The sequence below is a fragment of the Pantherophis guttatus genome, chromosome 4, assembly GCF_059756535.1.
Source record: "Pantherophis guttatus breed Tessera chromosome 4, ASM5975653v1, whole genome shotgun sequence".
Lineage (NCBI taxonomy): Eukaryota > Metazoa > Chordata > Lepidosauria > Squamata > Colubridae > Pantherophis > Pantherophis guttatus.
Genome location: NC_142066.1, coordinates 108697149 through 108714789, shown reverse-complemented (window position 1 = coordinate 108714789; position 17641 = coordinate 108697149). Strand labels below are relative to the sequence as shown.

General features: G+C 40.7%; 1 long non-coding RNA gene across 1 annotated transcript in view; it reads right to left on the bottom strand.

The window, feature by feature from the left end:
* Window positions 1–17641, bottom strand: part of LOC117656012 (uncharacterized) — a 51137-nt gene that overhangs the window by 13064 nt on the left and 20432 nt on the right. The window contains exon 5 of the long non-coding RNA XR_004588846.2: window positions 6812–6884. This is a non-coding gene — a long non-coding RNA (uncharacterized LOC117656012). The remainder of the gene's footprint in view (window positions 1–6811; window positions 6885–17641) is intronic.

The following is a 17641-nucleotide window of genomic DNA, read 5'->3' as shown; positions in this document are numbered from 1 at the left end:
TTTCAAAGCAATGTCCTGCAACTAGTGCAAGGGATGTCAATTGTGCTACACAAGAGTAACCAAGGATCAATTTCATGGCATGTTTCTTTTGACTTAAGAAATATTAATATGCTTTATTCCATTTAATCCATTTTAAATATTCTGTTTATTTTGTTTAACATCCTCAAATCATATGTTACGATCACAGGGTAGACAGATATTCAGAAAAAAAGTGATTACATTTTTTCATATCTCCAATGCTAAATAGGGATGTTGGATACTTTTCTGTGGGGCACTTTTTAAAAATTAGCTCATTTGTATGTTCCAGGGAACTATGTAAATTGGAGGTCAGTTTTCATTTACAGTAGCTTCTAAAGATCTCTGAATTTTGTAGGATAATTCTCATCTTAAGTATGACTTTTTTAATACAGAAAAATTGGGTTATTTAAAGTGAGACTGTGACAAATTACATGCAAACCCATAATATATTTAGATTGATTTCTATATTCTATATTCCCTAACTCTAAACATTTGTGCCTGACTGATCTCATTATACATGTTTCTAAGTAAAGATACTCAGGGTTAGGTTGTAAAGCAAACTACTGAAATTCAGAAATTTCAGAGAGCAGAAAGTTGTTCAGACATAGCACCATATCATAATTTGGTATTATTTGGGTAAGAATGGAATAGCCTCAAGTTTACCTCATTTCCTTTTCCTTTGAGTGTGACAGTTATTTTTTCCAGATCTAATTTGAGAACAACTCATGATTTGCCACTTTTCCTGAACTAGTAAATTTTGGTTTGTCCCGCAAAGCAGAGTTGGAAATAAAATTTCCACGGATAGCAGCAGGCTATAGTTTGTTTAATCCAGGATCAAAACAAGATATTAATGCAATATTTTCTAGAGTTATTAGCCCCTCTTAAGGCGTAACATTTCCCAGGGGTGGGTTCTAAATTTTTTTACTGCCGGTTCGGTGGACGTGGCTTATTTTGTGAGTGTGGCTTGGAGGTCATGTGACTAGGTGGGCATGGCTAGCTGGTCAGAGTCATTTCTGGAAGGTCCTCGCACTTACGACCAGTCCTCGCACTTACGACCCGACTCATTTGTTTGCTTTTAACACTGATCAGCTGTAGGATGGCCCTTTGAAGCCCCATGGCAAGAGTTTAAACAGTTTTTTTCCCTCTAGTCATCAGCTGGGACTCAGGAGGCAGCAATAGATTGGGGGTGGGACCAAATAAAAGGTAAGAATAACGTGGGTGGGAGGGGGGTGGGGGGGAGAACCGGTTTGGTGACGTCATATCGTCACCGCTACCGGCTCGGCCAAACCGGACTAAACCGGGAGGAACCCACCACTGACATTTCCCAGATATTCCAGCCAGTATAGACTGTGAGTCAAAATGTTAGGGCCTTTCTCAAAGATATAAATTGGAAAGGATTGGGATGGAGGTATGATTGAGTATGAACTTTCTAAAATGCATTTTCTGATAAAAATTCTTCCTTCTTTTGGATATTGCTTAGCTATAAAAAGTTGCTGCAAAATCAGCTCTATCAGCCACCATCTACGAAAGTGTAGTGGGATCAGATTAAAGGATAATCATCTGCAGACTGAAGATAAGATTTTCAAGATCACTAAAGAGTCATTCTATGACTGCTAGACCAAATTTCAGATTGGGTATCTTAAATTTTAAATACAGATATTGACTCAACTCTATTAACAAATTGCCTGCTCTCCTGTTTTTCTATAGACTGATTGTGGCAATATTCTGTTTTCTGGTATTGAAATATAGTGTGGGAGGGTCAAATATTACATGGGAAGCATATACCTTGCCTACATGCCTTTATCAAGGATGCAAGCCAATAACCTCTATAATTTTTGTTGAGTTGGTACAGTATATGAATGTGTGCAGAGATAGACAGAAATAATTGGTAATACTTGGCCATGGGTGTACAGTATCAGTTTTTTGAGATCTGGCTGGTTGGATAGACTTTTGAAAATGGGTGATGCTATTTTATGGCCATGGCTGAATTAAAACTATTTAGATTCCAATGGTGTCTTTTTAGGAACTAGGTCTGTTGTTTGTGTATCAGTATGTTTTGCTTATGCATATATTCAGGATTCCTACATGATCTTTTGAGTAGCTTGGGAGTGTTGGTTAGCTTATAAATAATGTCATGAGCTGGAGTTTTCAAAGCCTTATAGTCCTTCTTATAGCTTTTGTTCCATTTTTCTTTGCTTCCTGAAATTTCAGTTCCTGAGCAAGAGATTCTTAAGATCAGGGGTGTTAAACTGAATTTCTTCGAGGGCCAGATCAGCATTGTAGTTCTCCTCCATGGGCCAGCCAAGAGGGGTGGGGGTAGAGATGGGACGGATGCCTCCTGCAGCACCCTGCCAGCCAAAATGGGCATGGGGGGTATACCCCATTTTGGCTGGCAGAGTCCTACAAGAGGCTATCAAGGCCAAAAATGGGGCATGGGCCCTCCCTGCACCTCCCATGCCCCGTTTTGGCTGGCAGAGTGCTGCAGGAGGCCACTCAGGCTGAAAATGGGGCACAGGGCCCCCCATGCACCCCTGTGCCTCGTTTTGCCTGCCAGAGGCACTATGGACCAGTCCTTTGCTATTTTCAGGCTGGCCCCATGGGCCAGATTTAAGCCCTTGAGTTTGACACCCCTGCTTTAGATGATTGGTGCTTTAAAAGTATGGAAGTATTTCACTAATTAATCTCTAACTGAATTATCAATACAAGGTTAGGCTGTTGAACTTCATCTATATTCATAAATGTTAGCTAAAGCTGTATAAGTATTCCAGATTCCTTGAAAATCAGTAAACCCAAAGCAGTAGATTTAAAGTAGTTTAAATTGAACTCCAAATAAGAAAACAATAGAAGCTTATAGAATGAAACTTATAGAAGGTAAATTGCTACTCAGAAGTATTTTTTTTAACAAAATTGCTATAAAGCTACAAAATGTTAGTGTTTCAAACAGCTATTGTTCTGTCTTCAAAAAAATTATATTTAACATTTCAAAACCTCCTGAAAGTTTTCAAAGCTCAAAGTTATCACTGTACTTCCTCACCAGTGTCCATACAAGAGTCAGTGCTACCAGCCTTATCTGTTGAAATACTTGATCATTGTATTTAGTGACTTTCCTGATGGTATTTTTTATACTTGATTTCAAAACTATTTCAAACTCTTTCAAAAATTATTTCAAAACTGGATAATACTTCCTCTCAGATAATTACTTGGTCAACTAGCAATCTTTAGGATGACATTTCTACTTGCACATATAATTGCATGTAAGGAAAACTATTTTGTTTATCTTGTCAGTTTTTCTTAGTATAGTAAAGTAGGCTTGCAAGTAAAACTCCCATCATACCCATTCCAAACAGGATAGTTGAAAGGCCAATTCTTTGTTCCTCACATAATTTTTCTTTCGCACCATTAAAGAGCATCAATGTTACAACAATTCAAAAGGGAAGAAGAAGGGACTGATTAAGTATTCAGAGTTGTCTAATTATATAAGAAAGACAGAGAAACCGGAGGAGCTGACAGAGGTGTTCATACTGTTTTGGGCACTACTGAGATATTAGTTTGATTTCCAAAACTTGGTTTGCCAGCTGAAAACAAAAGAACAGTAATAACAAAATCTAAGCGTCCAAATGTTATCTAGTCATCTCAAATGAGACAATTTTACTTCAAGGCACCAAAACTAAAAGATAAGGTACAAGGCCATACTGGTTTCCAAAGTATAAATAGCTCTTTTAAGTAATACTATGCAAATCACCACTACCTTTCCTCCATGTTTATTTTATCCTGAGAGCCTTTTGGTTCTATTATAGTTAACTAATTAAGAATGGATTTTACAAGAGGTTAAAATTATCAGCAGCATTGTATTGCCTTCTCCCTACTTATCTTTTCATAGAATCATAGAATGGAAGGGTTGGAAAGGACTGTAGAGATCATACAATCCAGACTCCAGTTCAGAGCAGAAATCCATTAATACTGTACAACTTCTCAGATGACTATCCAGCTTCTCTTTCACTATCTCCACTAAAAAAAGCCCCAGCTATTGCTGAATAGCTCTTAACAGTTAGAAAATGTTTCTTGATGTTCCAACTAAAATCTATTTCCTTGTCATTTAAAACTCTTATGTGCCACCTTCTACAGCATAGCCTTCAGATACTTAAAATAGTTATGTCTCCTATAGTCTCATATTATCTGGGTAAATATACTAAAGCCTTCAAATGATCCTAATTTTCTCTCCTTCCTGTACATTTACCCTCTTGATTGCTCTCCTTCAGACACTTTGATTTGTCTATGTCCTGTATGAAACATAGTGTCCCAAAATGGAATCAATATTCTAGATGCACTCTCACCAATGCTGAATAGAAAGGAAAAATTAATCTTGACTTTATATTCTGTTAATGGAAGCCTAAGATTGTCTATGCTTTTTTTTTTTTACAGCTGCATCACACTTTTGGCTTAATTCAGCTTGTGATCCATCAAAACTTCTAGATTCTTTTTATATGCACTACAGCCAAATATAGTTCTCCCCAGTTCTTTTCTGTACTCATGCCTTTGATTTTTCTGACCTATATTTAAGATTTGCATTTGTTCCTGTTGAAAGTTTTTTTGCTGTTTTTTTGCCAATGTTCCAGCTTGTCATGTTCTTTCCAAATCTTGATGCTGTCCTCTAATGCATTTGTTATCCCCTCTTTGTGTTGTTTGCAGCTTTGATAATTATATTTTCTAATCCTACATCCAACCATTTATGTGTTGCATAATACAAAGACTAAAAATGCCCTGTACTTGTAGTGTACCACTTATACTTTTTTGTTTACCTATAGTATAGGGGGAGGGTCATGTGCGCATGTGCAAATGGGGCGTGCATTGCATTATGGGTGCCAACACACGCGAGCGCAATAGCGCAAGCACGCTCGGACTTTTGGCATGCAATGCCAAAAAGGTTTGCCATCACTGACCTATACTGAGCCATGGATGTACACTTGTACACAGTTGTTCCATTAGTTTTTATCCATCTAATTTCCCCCCCAGGTGAGAGTTGTGTAAATTAGTCTAGCAGTTTAGCCTGACTTCAGAGTCTTTTGCACACTCTTATAGTAGTATCTTGGTTATTTCTTCTTACTTGTGTTCTTCCAAAAATGCTTTGGATTGGATCTGCTAAATCAGATTTCTAGATCTGAACATACCAATTAAAAATAACATAAATGAACAATTAAAATAAGGCATGTATTTTTAAGTATTTAGGAATAAATATATTACATATAAATATATGAATTCTTTTTTGAAAATGTTTTATTTATGCTGATGCTCTAACAATTATTATGAAAGTTTTTGATATATGCACATGGTATAAACCAGAGCAGTATTGGCACACAAAAAGAGACATGGTATGCATGTTTTTCATAAATCCTAACCTATGCTGAAATGTGTTTGTTTCTTATATAATTATTATGCTGTCATTTCTTTCAGTTATAATAAAAAATAAAATATACCATACTACCACCACCATGTTGAAAGGGGTCAGAGAATAAAAAATATCACAGCCTTTGGAATATAAAGATTTTTCTAGTCTTCTGAAATTTTACAAATTTCTCAGCTGCCATTTTCAAAACAAGTGCTCACAAAACTGTGATACAAGTATTTAATTGAAACAAGCAAACAAAGGCACCAACTGACAAAGATGGATTTGAAATCCTCCTGTATCTATTCATTCAAAATTGGACAAACTTTTAAAAAATTAATAAAAATATTTGTTAAAATATCTAAGAACAAAATAAATATCTACATAAAATAAGAAAAAAATAGGGATACAATGAATAAAAAATAAAATATCAGAACATAAATGATGGATTTAGGATTATTACAAAATTTAAAATTAATGTTTTCATTCTTCATTCATATATTAGATTCATTATATATCTTAAGAAACAACTAGACATCTCTATATAACTCTATACATGATATTAATATTAATACCACTACCTATCATCTTTCCAAAGTACACACACATAATCACAAACGAAGACAACTTGGGAAAAAAATCAATTAATTAATCAATCAATAAGACATTGTTGTTAAAAAGGAGAAAAATAAATAAAAAACTAAATTCGCTCCCATTGTATTAAACTGGGGACTCTATTAAAATATTTCTAAATACTGAAATGGCTTCCAATTACTATAATTATATAAATTATTTTTCCCTTAAAAATCATGCAAAAAATGTCTGAATTTGCTTTGTTTTAGGACATATAATTCTTGCTTAAATTTAATCAAACTTTTACTCTGGATGTACACACCCAGATTTTGCCAATGCTGCACATTCCTTAAGTTTGGTTTCACAGTCCAAATATCGTTAATAAAGTGTCTCTTTTCTAGAGTTGAGTTATTTGTGATTATTAGCATAAAATAAATCTTAACAAAGTATGTTATATTTTGTTTGTGGTATTCTATGTTTTTATCAAGCTCTATCTTATAAAATGTCCTTTTAAGTTTTTGTTTTCTTTTGTGTCTTTTTACTGTATATCTGTGAAGTCTATTAGCTAAGCCAACACCTTCTAATATTGACATTCTGCTATTTGGGGATTTTATCCATTCGATCAACCATGGCAAGCAATATGCACAGTAAGAGTTTTAAAATTTGGGAGACCAAACCTATTCTAGCTTTGGAATCTTGTAAAAATGTTTATTTTATTCTAGGTTGTTTTTCTTTTCCAGATAAATTTATTAACTGTTCTTTTGCCAATCTTGGGGGGTTGGGAATTCTGAGATTGAAATTGGCACCAAAAGAAACCACCTCTTTCTGATTACATACCTGTCCAACAGATCCAGCAGGAAGGGTTTGTTGTGGGTCCTGTATGGTAAAGAGTTCTATCTGATCTAGAAGACTAAATAAATCAATATGAAATTGTCAGGAGTTGGGTGACATATACATTTAATATATTATCATTTAATATTATTTTAGTTAATATATTCATTTAAATTGTTGCAACTGATTTTAAGATGGAGAGGGTTTCCCCCCCTTTTCAAAATCTTTTTAAAGTTCTGTCCATTATTTGGTTCAAATTTTTTAAAAATATATCTTTGTTAAATACATTTCAAATATTTCACCAGGGCTCTTTTTTACTGAATATTCAACTACAGCTGGTTCTTGACTTACAACAGTTCATTTAGTGAATGTTCAAAGTTATAATGACACTGAAAAAAGTGACTTATGACCATTTTTCAGATTTGCGACTGTTGTAGCATCCACGTGGTCATGTGCTCAAAATTTGGATGCTTGGCAACTGGGTTGTATTTATGATGATTGCAGTGTTCTACGGTCATATAATCACCTTTTGCGACTTTCTGACAAGCAAAGTCAATGGGGAAGTCAACCCATTAACAACCCTTAACAATCTATGTTACTAACTAAACAACTGCATGATTCATTTGACAACTATGGCAAGAAAGGTTGTAAAATGGGGCAAAACTCACTTAGCAACAGAAGCGTTGGACTCAATTGCAGTCATAAGTCAAGGACTACCTGTATTTCTCCACTAAGCTTCCCCACCCACCCCGCCTTGGGATAAGTGTCTTGTTATTATCTTGTTTTCTTGGTAAATAGTACATTTTCTATATAACATTTTTATTAATATTCCTTTCCTTGAAATTGGACAGCAATGATCACCTCAGTTCATTCATAGTTTCAATCAAATATGCTAATAGTTTTAAAATAATCAGTAGCACTTTTTAAAATAAAGAGAGTACAAAATAAGCAAAACGTATTTTCATATAAGGTATTTCTCCTTGGGCCTACTATTCCTACAATATTCATCCAATTCTAGAAGCACACATTTTAACGACCGTATTTTCCGGCGTATAAGACGACTTTTTAACACATGAAAATCTTCTCAAAAGTTGGAGGTCATCTTATACGCCAGGTGTTGTTCTCCTGTAACCAGGCAGACCAGCCTGAAAGGCTCTGACGAGCCTTAAATGGCTTTGATGAGCCAAGCTCTGACCATCCCAGCTGAGTTGCCTGCTAATCAGGCAACTCAGCTGGGATCGCCAGAGCCATTTAAAAGGAAAAAACTTTTTTTTCTTTTACATGGCTCTGGCGATCCAAGTGCTGACGATCCCAGCTGAGTTGCCTGCTAATCAGGCAACTCAGCTTAGATCGCCAGAGCCATGTAAAAGGGAAAAAGTTTTCCCCCTCCAGCTTGCTTACCTTAGCTGCTAGTCGCAATGCTTGCCTTGCTTCGCTTGCCTGAATCCATTCCATCAGCAAGCAACTCCCTGCCTGCAATCAAGCAGGCAGGGAGTTGTGGACTTCAACTCCCAGAATTCCTCAGCCAGCAAAGCAAAGCTGGCTGAGGAATTCTGGGAATTGAAGTCTACAAGTTTTAAAGTTGCTAAGGTTGGAGACCCCTGTTCTATTGGGTAAGTTTTTTTCCCTTTTGGGAGCTTTAAAAAAAATAGTTAATTGGGGTTTTTTTAGTTGTTCTTTTTTAGACCTAGCCATTTAAAGTTTAGGAAGTTTTAAATTTAGCTTTCATATAAAAATAAAAATAAAATTTATTTATTTATTTATTATTAAATTTCTATACCGCCCTTCTCCCTGAGGACTCAGGGCGGTGTACAGCCAAAATTAAAAAACATGCAGTACAAATATTAAAAAAACAATTAAAAGATATATAAATTTGGCCCAATTAAAACTCACTACCAATTAAAACATTTAAAAATTTCTTCTTAAGCACAAATAATATTTGTGCAGCTTTCTGAGATTTAGTGTGTTTCTGTAGTGTTTCACTCTAACTACACAAACACACAAAATCTCACAAAGCTGTATGTGGAATTTTGTGTGTGTAAAGTGTGAAAGTTGGGTTTTTGGGCTTTTTGTGGCTGTGTGAGGTTCCTGCTTGTTGCAGGGGCCATTTTGGGTCTAGCACAGCTGCTTTTACATTGTGGGTGAGCCAGCTGATGTTTTTTAATTTTTATTTGGTGTGCGTTGGAAGAGGGGTAGTCTTATATGGCGAGTATAGCCCAAACCCTATATTTTAACAGGAAAAGTCGGGGGTCGTCTTATACACCCAGTTGTCTTATACGCCAGAAAATACGGTATTTCTTAATCTCCATTGATATGTAATGGAAGGCAAAGACATACCCTCAGAAATTTAATATCAGCTATGGGTCTTCATGGACAAAGTTCCAGTCACTAGGATTTGGTATAATTTGTCCCTATACAATGCAACACTTATTCTAGGAATAAACATTTCTACCTGACTGCTATTAATATTAAAAGAATGAAAAAATAAGGCCATTCTGTGCCAGCATCTCCTTATATATTTGTATGACAATTCAATGATTCATTAATTTTGCTACACTACAGTATTACATGATGATGGTTAAATGTGATTATTAGTGTAAAACGTTCTACAAAGAATAGATTTTAACCGTATATATTTGATAGGGATTATCATTTTAAATCTAAATAGACAAATGGTCTCCTATTTCAAGTTGTATCTTGGTGGAGTACTATATACCTACAACCTTTAGCCATATTTTAAATATACCAGTTGGAGAGACAGATATTCCAATGTGAATATTTTTCCAATATGAATTTCCAATTTGAATATTTTGAGCCACGGTGGCACACTGTGCAGTACTGCAGGCTGCACAGAGTGCAGTACTGCAGGCTACTTCTGCTGCCTGCAGGCTGCCTGCAATTTGGCAGTTCAAATCTCACCAGGCTCAAGGTTGACTCAGCCTTCCATCCTTCCGAGGTAGGTAAAATGAGGACTCAAATTGTTGAGGGCAATATGCTTAGAGAAAGAGCTGTAAACACTGTAAAGTGGTATATACCCTGTTTCCCCCAAAATAAGACATTCCCTGATAATAAGCCCAATTGGACTTTTGCGCACATGGCAATAAGGCCAAGCGTTTATTTCAGGGTTCAAAAAAATATAACACAGGGTCTTATTTTCGGGAAAACATGGTAAGTCTAAGTGCTATTGCTGTTGCTATTTTTGGCCCAGGATCATTATGACTGAATTCAAATATCATGCTGATGGTTGGTTTTAACTGTAATTCCAATGCTAACACAAGTTCATACATAAACCATGGTTACAAACCACTATTGCTGGAGTTGAGCCCAAACTACTATAGCTTTTTCGCTTATCATGGCTCATTTGGCTTTCTGTCTAAATTCTTGCTTTATGCCTCTTTCTCTCACCCCGTTTTCTCCTATACTCAACTTTCACTATGCTCTTTCTCTTTCTCTTTATCATCTTTCTGCCTCTTTACTTTTATTGACAGCAATTGTTTCTCACTCCCCTCAATCTCTACCTTCTCTCTATACTTTAGAAATTCTTTTCCAATCAATTCCTTCAAAAATAGCAATTCTCTAATTACAGAGCCTTTGTGACCAGATATGACTATCATGTTGCAACATCAAACAAAACCATGGTTTATACAATAACTAGATTTACCAAAAACCAAATAAATTATATTTATGTCTTTATGTGATGAATAGGATTTAACCATTTCACTATCTCCCACAAATAAATTGTCTTTGAATTATGACGACAATTGGGTCTAGAATTTCCACTGCTAAATAAGACAGTTGTTAAGTGAATTATGCCCAATTTCATGACAATTCTTGCCATGCTTGTTAAGTGAAACACTGCCTTTGTTAAGTGAAATACAATTATTAAGTAAATCCAGCTTCTCCCGTTGATTTTGCTTGTTGAAAGCCAACTGGGAAAGTCGTAAATGGTGATCTCTGCTCTGGCTCTTCATTTTGCTATGTTCACTAGATCCACTTTTAGTGGAGCCATCTTCAATTTGTCTTTTCTTCACCAGAATTCCCATGTCCCATTGATCTCAATAGATCTATAGACTAAGAAAATTAAATCTACATGCACTTGGACAGAGGTTTACCTCTGTATTAATAGGAGTATAGTATTAGTGGTCAACAAAATAATGTTTGTTTTAATGACATTATATCCAACAAGTAGTTTGCACAAATCTGATTTTTTTGAGAAAAAATTAGGCAATCCTATTTCTTCATACCAACACACATCTTTTCACTTTACACTTCAGCTAAACTTAATCTCAGAAATCTGTATTGCCATGAGCTATAAAGAAATCAGTGTCTAAAATGTAAATAATTAAAATATAGAAAGTTACATAACAGAGACTCTTCACAGTCAGTAACTACAAAATATTTCTACTTTCTTTTCCACAATGTATGATGTATTGATTCTAACTATAATTTTGAAAATAAATATATTTTTATAAATACCTATTAATTACTTTCAATTTTCAAGTAACAAAAAACTGTATATTTTTATTGCATGGAAATTAAAGCCTGGACAAACAGAATTGATTCTTTATAAAGCGATAGCTAAAGAACCTATTTTTCAAAATTAGAAACAAATATATGGGCCTGTACAGTTGATATTAAAAGCAACATGAAAAAATTACATCTTTACATTCCACCACAGTACCTTAAATACCTTCAAAAACATCTGTCTATCCCAAGTTCTTGAGAAAGACTTAATAGTTGAATAAAAACACAAATCCAATCAAAATTATGCCTGCCAATGTGACCAACCATATCTTATGCTGCAATAAATCCACTAGGCTTTTAGATTAACATTATTCTTTTTATTAATTTTTAAGATTAAATGACAATTTTATTTTTCATATATTCATTCTATTTTCTATTCTATATTTTCTATTCATCATAGCTATATATATAATTCCCAAAGAAAATGGGCGTTGGTCCTATCTGATACGCCCTTTCTCAGCATGAGGGGAAGATCATCCAGGAGTGGGTAGTGCTCAACTTCTCTTCTTGGAGACCGAGTCAAACTTTCTTGGCCACGCCTACTCCTGCCCGGGTGCTCCCCAGTTCGACGAAGGCGTAGCAAGGTTGAGACTCACCACCTGCAAAAAACAGAAGCCTCTCCCCCAGACTAAGGACCAGACGGTCAATCAGGGTGGGGCTGGATGATCTTCCCCTCATGCTGAGAAAGGGCATATCAGGTAGGACCAATGCCCATTCTCCAGCATATCGGGAAAGATCATCCAGGAGTGGGACTTACCAAAGCTGGTCAGTCATACGGGAGGGAAGAAGTCTGGTCCAAACTCTACTACTCGCTACCGACGTTGGGCCAGCGAAAGGCAGCCCACACATAACAGTGGAATGTCGGAAGGAGTGACCAAACCGCTGTACCAACCTTCAGGACCGATGGCAGCAGCGGAGAAGCAATCGGCACAGCAGGGCCACTAGCCACTTTATCTCCCAAGGAAATCTGGAAGGCCGGGGGCACAGGAAACAGGAATTCTGTCAACGAGCAAAGACCCCTTCCCTCGAGGACCAACCATCCCTGGCCACTGACTCTCCATGGGGCTTCCAAGGAGACCTGCAATGAGAGGAATGCCATCCCCCACGGGGAAAGGACCCCAACCCATTGTCGCCACAGTTCCAGCTGGCAAGACCAGCCGGCCCAGAGACAGGGTTGGAAGGAACAAGGACACAACATGACCAAAATCCCCCAAGGGTATGGGATGATGAAGATACTCCAGACGGGAGAGGTGATGAACTGGGACCCATTCCCGGTAGGCTGAGGAACATGGATACAACCCTGAAAGGACACAGGATATGTGGACGTCCACCAATTTGTAAGTGACCAGCCCTTGAGCAAGGATCATTGGGCTGAACGCTAGCTGTAGACGCTTCCCGGTCCAAGGTAGTACAATAAATACCAATAGTAGGCTATCGGGATGAACAGTCTAGCCAACACGGTGGACAACAACAACAATCAGAACCCCTCCTGGACAGTCAGAGGGGCAACCGAGCCAACTCAGAGAAGGAACACTGCCCCCCATGACCGGCTCGAGGATCCTAATGAACCTGGTGGTCGCCTTCAGAAAGGGTAGTATGGGCGGCTGTTCCCCTGTCAGGGAGATGGTAATGCATGGACCCCAAAGAGCGGTCCCTGAAGGAGCCCAAATGGACCCCTGTTGACAAAGAATAGAAGGTAGCCACAGAAGGTTGGAATGTGGAAGACCCGTGGATCAACAAGGGCAAAGGGAACCAACAGCGACATTGGCAGGAGACCAACGAGGCCTGTACCCAGGAAGGACTGAAGTTCTGTACCGCTAAACTTGTGCCACAATCAAAATGGCGACGAAGAAATCAGTCTACTCACTTCACATGGCACCAGAATGGTTATTGACTGATCGAGATAACAAGGGAAGACTAAACGTGAAGAGGAAGACGAAGACCGCTGTCAATCGGTAGTCCGACGGGAGCTAATCAGGTATCCACTACCAACCGTCAAATATACAATAACCACATACATAGTGAGGCGAGTAAAGGGAACCACTTTACTCCCGTAAAGAGATGAAGGCGTTTGTCCCAGATATGCTGGAGAGCTGCACCTGAGTGCACTCTCGACAAGGAAACGGAGGTTCCCAAGTACCCCTATCCAGCGAAGAGCTCAAAGCGTGCGCCCGAGAGGTCGACAGCCCGGAAACGAGGAGGAGAGGAAGGACTGGAAGGCTCTGGACCAGCATCCCCACCTCGTCATGTTGAGAGAGATTGGCCGTCGAAGAGATGAGAAGCATCTGGACTTCATCCAGCCAAATCCCCTGCCAGAGCTGGAAACTGTACCGGGGGGTGAAGAAGACAAATCACCGATCTGTCCTAAGAACAAGCTAGGTGTCTCAACTACTGAGACACCATGGCAGGCATGCCGCCAAAGCCTATGATGACGCTGCTGTCGGCCAGAGCCCAGGCCACCTGCCGTAACCCGATCGGCTGAGAAAGGAAGACACCTAGACGTCTACAATCCAAGGGGAGAACCGTCAACTAGGCGAAGGAGGAGACCGATGACAGACCTGACCTTACCCGAACAACGAACGATCGCACTGACAGGTGCCCAGAATCCAGGGAAAATAGCCCCGCACTGAGGTGAATTCAAAAGGCCGTCTGCACCGGCCATAAGATGATCTCACAACTCAAAGCATGAATGGGCAGCGACCAATGGGTGTGCCCATGTGACCAACACCAAATGGAAACTTGGCGTCCACTGAAAGCCTTCCTAAGAGTGTTACCATCCATACCTGAGCTGCCTATGACTTGCAGAAGAAACAATCCGGCACTGTGCATTACCGGAGAAAAACCGAGGACAGGCACAACCTAGAAAACGTCCAACTCAGGCTGAGGAAGAACCCTCGGCCCCAGCGGTGGAGTAAGAGCCAAGGCTAGCTTCACCCTCCATGGAAACCAACTCCAGTACAGGCTGTCAGACGAATGGACCTGAGGCCACTTCTTAAATTTGGGTTGACAGGTTCCACATAGGAGAGGATCACAGATTCTTGACCCTGAACCAGTGTAAAGGTCCTCCTCGCATCCAAGTGCGATTCACCCCCAAACTCTAGGTGGTAGTGTAATCGCCGTTTGCAAGTCCAATCACCCACGGTGACCGAAGATATAGCCACAGCCATGTGGCCAGCACGGCCAGCACCAAAGGTGCATGGAACGGAGCCACCTTTCCACCAAGGGAGGTCCCCAACTTCCCGTCTGCAACCATCCACATGCCCTCAAACTTAAACAATTTGTTTAGAGACCATTCAAATTACAATGGCACTGAAAGAAAAGTAAAGAAAAAATTATCAATTATAACCATTTTTCACACGTACGACTGCTGCAGCATCCCCATGATCATGTGATCAAAATATGACAGTTGCAACATCCCGGGAGTCACATGAATCCCATTTTTGTGACCTTCTGACAAGCAAAGTCAATAGGGAAGCCAGATTCACTTAACAACCAGGTTAATATTTATCAACTGCAGTGTTTCACTTAACAAAACGTGGCAACAAAGATCGTAAAATGGGGCAAAATGTCATTTAACGGATGTCTCACTTAACGGCCGGTAACCCGGGCACTAGGGACCCGAAATGCCGACCCCCGGTCAGCAATTATCTTAAGTCAATGTCTTATCTAGCGAACCATTATGTCCCTCGTGAGAGGAGAGAGGTCCCTAGGGAAACTGGAGGTCTGCATAACCTTATGTGATTCCAAGAAAGTTCCCTGGGAACCGGGTAAACATATGCCTCTAGAGGAGGAGAGAAATTCCAGATCCCCCAGGATCAGGATTCCCCCCGCCCCCCAGGCATACCCTTCGGAAACCGAAGGCATAGAAGTCTGAGAAGTCAGGTCCCCAATTAAGAGGGGATAATGGGGCAGCCAGGGATCTGAGGGCCCTAAACCACTGCACTCCAGCGCTGTACAGTCCCATTGGAACGGAAGGAGAAGAGACCTCTGAAGAGGTAACTGGAACCATGACGTTGCCCTGAACCTTCATGAGCAGAAAACCAAGGTCTCATGTGAAGGTTCTGCATACCGCCTCCTGGAACAGGCATAATGATACCAGGGGACTGCAGGATAGCCTGTGTTACAAAACAATAGAAAACGTGTTAAAGTATATATAAATATGGGGCCAGAGGAGGACAGATGACTGCCTGAACCTGCTTGGATAAGCAGTCTCGCTTCTTATGCTGAAGGCAACTGTTGTAAGTGGCCATTTAGAAGCAATGCTGCCCCCTCTCATCTGGAACTGGAACAGGAAACCGGCTCCATTGCCACCAAAGCTATGTCTGAGACAGCAATTTACCCGCCATTGGGAGCAGTCAGAGGGCGGGACTCCCCGAACACTGTCACTGCGGCCAATCGGGAGCTAGACAAACTGACAGAAGCCTAGCTGGAGTAACTGGCAACTGGTACATATAAAGCAGACTAGCCTCGGGCTTTTAGTGCGGCCGACGTTCCACTTCCTGCCAATTTATTGGATGCAATTGGGCGCTGAGGGATTATCCCGTCGCCGTCTAAGGCCGCAGCCCCGTTAACTTTCTGATGGGGAAGAGAGACCAAGGCGACTCTTTCTGTCGGAATGAAACTGACAGACCGGCCCAAGGGCACTACTGTCATGGCCGTGAGAGCTCCCCATGCTCCCTGCTCCACAAGCCGAAGGGAGAAGACATTGAGCGAAAGTACTGAGTGGCCCTAGACTCATGTTTCCCCAGCAATAGGCATCGCTGCAGGAGGGCTCTCCTGCCATGGCTATGAGGAGTCCCTAATTCCTCAGCCGCTCACATTTGAAGCCGTGGCAAAAATGGTGCAAAGCGCACGAGCCTCTATAAGCAGATTGTGCAGCCCAGCCCGTTAAAGGCTCTCCTGCCCCAGCCCTAAAGGAGCCAATCACGCCAGCCCTTTCCTCCGCAGGTTGGGCCGCCTGGATCAATATTGGCGAGCTTGCCTCGGCTGAAATGGTGCCTGGAAGGGCAGACCTCAATCTGCGATTTGGACCGCCTGTGCTTCGGGAGCGTGCCCATCGCAGCTGAAACGGGGCTTACCTTCATCCAAACCATACTGAGTTTGAGCTGTCCGCCTATGTGCGCTCATGCTGTAGCTGTAATGAGGCTTAGCGTTCCAGCCGGCATTCAGAGATCGTGCCACCTGGCTCTTCATGAGCGCATTGCTGTGGCTGTAAAGGCGCCCAGCGCGCCAGCGATTCCATCATGAGATAGGGCAGCCTGGATCCTCATGAGCGCTCCTGCTGCAGCTACAAAGGCGCTAACACGCTAGCCGCTTCCTCCGCAGTTCGGGCAGCCCGGCTCGCCATGAGCACTCCTGCCGTGGCCATTGACAACGCTGAATGCGCTGGCCGCTAACCGAGAAGCGGGAACCAGGCTCTTATGGAGTGTTCCCACTGCGGCGATAAGGGCGCTTGACACGCCGGCCACATTATTGCACGATAGGAAGCTCGGCTGGGAGCTCTCCTGCCGCGGCTAGGAAGGCGCGAAAAGCGTCCGCCGCTTCAGTGCAAATCATGCAGCCTGGCTCCTAGTGAGCACTCCTGCCGCGGCCGAAAAAGGTGCCTAGCGCACCAGCCGCGTACTGTGGGTAGGGCAGCCTGGCTCTTCATGAGCACGCCTGCCAAGGCCCGTGAGGCGCCCAAAGCGCTGGACTCAAACAGTGTGCCTAGAAGAATCTAGGCAGGGACTGAGTCCCTCTCTGCAGAAGCAGACTAATGCCAGGGGCTGCCTGTTAGCAGGCAAGGCCCCCTCCACTAATCGCGGGAACGGCAGGGACCTCGGCTGGGATTCAAGCCGGAAGGAGAGGGAACCAGTTGATTGGAGATCCCCCAGAATGCTCATGAGCGATCACAGAGCCTCGCTCGGAAAAAAGAATCCAAAACGTTGTCCTTTTACGTCGAGAAAATAATCGAGAAATAGGTGAGGCTCTATTCTCAATCTCAACTCGTAGAAGACCGAGTCGAACTGGGGGTCGCCCGGGCAGGAGTAGGCATGGCCAAGAAAGTTTGACTCGGTCTCCAAGAAGAGAAGCTGAGCACTACCCATTCCTGGATGATCTTTCCCGATATGCTGGAGAAACTACTTTTACTCAGTTTTGGGTAATTTAACCAGGTTTGGGAAGAACAGTATTAACAAATAAATGCAATTTATTTATTTGTTAAAGAGAGTAGATACTTATTTTCCTCATAAATGTAATAATAATAATAATAATAATAATAATAATAATAATAATAATAATAATAATAATAATAATATACTTTAAATACTCTAA